The sequence below is a fragment of the Odontesthes bonariensis genome, chromosome 4 (assembly GCF_027942865.1).
Source record: "Odontesthes bonariensis isolate fOdoBon6 chromosome 4, fOdoBon6.hap1, whole genome shotgun sequence".
Taxonomy (NCBI): Eukaryota; Metazoa; Chordata; class Actinopteri; order Atheriniformes; family Atherinopsidae; genus Odontesthes; species Odontesthes bonariensis.
Genome location: NC_134509.1, coordinates 31,692,863 through 31,698,912, shown reverse-complemented (window position 1 = coordinate 31,698,912; position 6,050 = coordinate 31,692,863).

Here is a 6,050-nt window from a genome sequence, read left to right as displayed (position 1 = left end):
CATATAACATGTTATAACCATATTGTTCACTACCAGTTGTTTAGTGTAATGTTATTCAAAAAAATATTTGAAATTATCAGGCAGATCTGATTTGTCTGATGCAAGACATGCAGTTTTTTATTTTGTATTTTATTTCTTGGTCTTATTCATCAAGAATTGTTCGGGTGATGTATTCATTAAAATAATGCTTTAAGCAAAATTTGGTCATAAACCTCATTTATTTGTACTGTTACACAATGTCTTTTATAAAAGGTTCTACAAGAAAAACAAACTCACTGCATAAAGTGAACAAGGTAAGAGAAAATATCTATTCCTTGGTTTTCATCGATTTCAAGGGGATTCACTTGTTGAACAATGTTCATCCTGGTTTCATTAATGGTTGCATCAATATCTGGAACAATAACATTGTTATTGGTTTGAATCTCAGGTAATGGCCTTTGTTGATCAATGCCATAATGGTCATCATTAAAAATGTCATTTATAACAGGTTGGATTCCAATGTTACTTATGACACCTGTATGCCAAAGCTGAAGTGGTGTCTGACCACCTTGTGTAGAGAGGCCATGATTGTTCCACTGATTAATAAATTCAACAATTGCACGTTCAATTCTTGGTAAAAAAAAACATAATGAAGGCAAAAAAGATGATGTTCATTTAATGAGTCTAATATACCTTGTTCCTCCATAAAGTTGAAAATGTTTATAAAGTGCCTACTAACAACTCAATTGACTTCAGCCCATAGTCTCTCAATTCTCTGATTGTGCACTGAAACACCTGTAATTACACTGTTTAATCCCCTTCTTTCCAACATAAAACGAGCAACAAGTACATTTTCCATACCATGGTCACATCTGACTCTCAAAGGAATTCCAAAGTTCTCAACTCCTTCCAAGAATAAATACAGGACACTTGAAGCTCTTTTATTAGTTAAGCAGCGTAAATATATTATAGTCCTACTGAAGCCATCCACGCAGCCATGAAGAACCATCCGCCACCTAACCAGCTTGTGGTTTCCATCAAAATGCCTGTGTTGAGAGATTAAAATAATTTTAATAACCCATGTATATGCCTCATTTGGATACTAAATTAACAGACATTTAGATATCAAAATTGTTTACATTTACCATAATTGATTGGGGCCCTGAACACTGTATATGCTCCTGCTTATTGCATGACGTCGTCTCAATGATCTGCCGATGGGATCTAATTGATGCAGGCTCTGTCTGACTCACCAACGCTGTACTCTTATGCCACGTGATCTGAGGCTTCCAAGTACATATGTTTCACCAGAATTTGGAGTAGACTGGAGTATATTAGTGACAATTTGATCAAGATCTTGATTCGACAGAAAGGTATATTCTACTGAGTCTATTCCAAGACTTTGTCTGTGTCTGTATAGAGTTCTTCGGCTGATTCCAAAGCACGATGAAATCCTTTGCCAAGTCATCCCAATGGACACACAATGAGAAATCTGTCTGGCTCCTATGTTGTATCTGGGGCGTCCTCGGTGGCCTGTGGAGGTTGTTGGTGGTGTGAAACTATTGGTGGAATTACTTGATTGTATTCTGGTGGCATATTCACGTAGCAGATTTTGAAAACATGTAAACAGTAACTGAAGTGTGTTGATTATGTCTCTGTTATTAGGATCATATCTAGACATAGCAGCAATAAATGATGACAATGATCGTGTATGATCCTCAAGCTGTCTATACAATCTTTCCTCGGAGAAATTGATGGAGTCCCCCCTCTGAAAAGACTCAATGCAAAGCAGGACACTCCTAAAAAACTTGCAACATCTTCTTCATTGCTCGCATTATAAAACAAGAACAATTGAATCTGTAAAGCAACAAGGATCAGATGAAAGCGCATTGTGTCCAAGCTCTTACGATCACGGATTCTTTGCTGACCACAGCTGAAGCTGGTAGCGCTATGCTAAGCTAGTGGCTGAGGTGGTCGGCTGCTGCTCAAGCGTTGTAGCGTTTGACAGAAAACGGAACAGGGTCCCCGTTGAAGCAAAAATTAAGTTGGATAATGCCACTGCTTGTGTAAGGTATTCAGTGGGTAGCTGATCAATTGTTGATCATTTTATTTTGTAAAATACCGGCCGGAGATTGCACAAAACGGACGCAGATAACCAGAATGAATGACTTCTGTTTAAAACTACAACTCCCAGTTTAATAAAACACCTTCCATTTCAACTGAAATGCCTTCCGTTTCAACTGAAACGCCTTCCGTTTCAACTGAAATCCACAAATATTTGACATATGTGTATGAGAGGTTTGACATATGTGCATGAGAGGTTTGACATATGTGCATGAGAGGTTTGACATATGTGCATGAGAGGTTTGACATATGTGCATGAGAGGTTTGACATATGTGCATGAGAGGTTTGACATATGTGCATGAGAGGTTTGACATATGTGCATGAGAGGTTTGACATATGTTTATGAGAGTGTAACAGTGCCGAGAGGTAGACACTACTTTAAACAATCAATTTTATGCAACTCAATATTCCTTTAAAGATACACCAAGTGTAGGGGATGAATAACAGAGACGTGGGTTACAAAATTACAATCCTTTATTTTCTTTGGTGGTAAACAGGTAAAATACCGGCATTAAAATATCTCACACACACACACACACACAGCGGACAGGTTATAGGTTGAACACTCCACCCTAGTGGAGCAGTTCCGACAAACAGGACCAAATGATACTGAGGTATACAATTAACACACGAAACACTGCAAACAAATAAGGAAGCAAAATAAATCACAGCAAACAATGACGGCAAACAAAACACACAAAAACAAAATACCCAGCACACCAGGTTCAGCAGAGGGAATGCAACATTAACTGGCGGATTACAAGTTCACTAAAAGCACATACAGCCAGCGCACACAAAGGGCAGACGTTGACCACACTGACAAAACAAACACTTAATCACGGGACAGATGCAGCCTAGCGAGCAAGCTCAGCGCCATGCACCCGCACCCAAACCTACAAGCGGCCAAGCCGCCGAGGTTAGCAAGCAATGGAGAGAAGCTGTTACCGTGAACAGACGGGAGGACACAGCGGCAACTCTGACCGTTCTTGGTTGGAAGTCCCACGGGCCCGCTGTAGCTGGCACACGCAGTCCTGAGAGGCGACTCCGGTTACGGACTCGTCTCGTGGTGTATACTGTATACATGAAAATAATGTCAGCATGTTGTCTCATTAAACCTTTAGTGCCCATACGAGTAACTTTACAGCTCACCTGAATAAAGGTAAACCGAGCGCGTCGGAGGGATAAGGATGGAGCCGTATGGCCAAACAATTTGCAACAATTAGCCCAAGCTGAAACGAGAACCCCCCGTAAAGACACGGATGCAATTAAGCACAAGAAACGCACGTGAAAGGAAACCAGCAACCTACCGAACAGCCAGGGGCAAGACGAGTTCCCTTCGGGGCACCAGTGACGAGGAGCGCACAAAACCAGCGCCGCTGACCCAGTCTGTTACTCTCAGAAAAAGCAGAGAGCCTGTGCGCAGCCATGTTGCTTTATGAGGGTGTGACTTGTTACAGTCGCCCAATCGTGAGCCCAGGTGAGCTCCCGCTAAGGGGCAGTCACCAAAGTGTCAACAACACACACAGGGAAGGCAGAGATGTAATGGTAGCCCAATAACCAACTCTACTGCTACAAGAGGTTTGACATATGTGTATGAGAGGTTTGAAAAAATGTATATGAGAGGTTTGACATATGTGTATGAGAGGTTTGACATATGTGTATGAGAGGTTTGACATATGTGTATGAGAGGTTTGACATATGTGTATGAGAGGTTTGACATATGTATATGAGAGGTTTGACATATGTGTATGAGAGGTTTGACATATGTATATGAGAGGTTTGACATATGTGTATGAGAGGTTTGACATATGTGTATGAGAGGTTTGACATATGTGTATGAGAGGTTTGACATATGTTTATGAGAGGTTTGACATATGTTTATGAGAGGTTTGACATATGTATATGAGAGATTTGACATATGTGTATGAGAGGTTTGACCTATGTGTATGAGAGGTTTGACATATGTGTATGAGAGGTTTGACATATGTGCATGAGAGGTTTGACATATGTATATGAGAGGTTTGACATATGTGTATGAGAGGTTTGACATATGTTTATGAGAGGTTTGACATATGTGTATGAGAGGTTTGACATGTATATGAGAGGTTTGACATATGTTCATGAGAGGTTTGACATATGTGTATGAGAGGTTTGACATATGTATATGAGAGGTTTGACATATGTGTATGAGAAGTTTGACATATGTGAATGAGAGGTTTGACATGTGTTTATGAGAGGTTTGACATATGTGTATGAGAGGTTTGACATATGTGTATGAGAGGTTTGACATATGTATATGAGAGGTTTGACATATGTGTATGAGAGGTTTGACATATGTAAATGAGAGGTTTGACATATGTGTATGAGAGGTTTGACATATGTGTATGAGAGGTGTATGAGAGGTTTGACATATGTGTATGAGAGGTTTGACATATGTATATGAGAGGTTTGACATATGTGTATGAGAGGTTTGACATATGTATATGAGAGGTTTGACATATGTATATGAGAGGTTTGACATATGTATATGAGAGGTTTGACATATGTACATGAGAGGTTTGACATATGTGTATGAGAGGTTTGACATATGTGTATGAGAGGTTTGACATATGTGTATGAGAGGTTGAGGTTTGACATATGTTTATGAGAGGTTTGACATATGTGTATGAGAGGTTTGACATATGTGTATGAGAGGTTTGACATATGTGTATGAGAGGTTTGACATATGTGTATGAGAGGTTTGACATATGTGTATGAGAGGTTTGACATATGTGTATGAGAGGTTTGACATATGTGTATGAGAGGTTTGACATATGTATATGAGAGGTTTGACATATGTGTATGAGAGGTTTGACATATGTATATGAGAGGTTTGACATATGTATATGAGAGGTTTGACATGTGTATATGAGAGGTTTGACATATGTGTATGAGAGGTTTGACATATGTATATGAGAGGTTTGACATATGTGTATGAGAGGTTTGACATATGTAAATGAGAGGTTTGACATATGTGTATGAGAGGTTTGACATATGTGTATGAGAGGTGTATGAGAGGTTTGACATATGTGTATGAGAGGTTTGACATATGTATATGAGAGGTTTGACATATGTGTATGAGAGGTTTGACATATGTATATGAGAGGTTTGACATATGTATATGAGAGGTTTGACATATGTATATGAGAGGTTTGACATATGTGTATGAGAGGTTTGACATATGTGTATGAGAGGTTTGACATATGTTTATGAGAGGTTTGACATATGTATATGAGAGGTTTGACATATGTGTATGAGAGGTTTGACATATGTGTATGAGAGGTTTGACATATGTGTATGAGAGGTTTGACATATGTGTATGAGAGGTTTTTACTAGTATATATGAAAGGTAAAGCTTTTCACTAGTATATATGAAAGCTTTTCAGTAGTGTGTATGAGAGCTTTTGAGTAGGTTATATAAGAGGTAAATGTTTTCACTAGTTTATGTGAGAGCTTTTCACTAGTGTTTGTGCAAGGTTTTGAGTATAGTATGTGGATGAGTTTAATTTCATATGTGTATATGGAAGTTAATTCTGATTTATTTTCCTGGTGGCACCTCATAGGCTGCAATCTATTGAGTTCAAATAAATACAGAATGTTCTAAATTACTGTATATAGTGTTTTTATTCTTCAATCAGTTAATATAAACATATTTGATGTTAAAGATGTTATAGAACGTAACAGCGTTATAGAAAATAACGCCACAGTTACTTTGCTGAGTAACTAATTACTTTTACAATGTGGTAACTGAGTTACTAACTCAATTACTTTTTGGGAGCAGTAACTAGTAATTGTAACTAATTACTTTTTAAAAGTAACCTGACCAACACTGGTAATGACTGAAGCCAAAGATGCATGATTCAAACTGAAGTCAAATTGAAAACTTTTTTTTTTTTTTTTTTTTTCC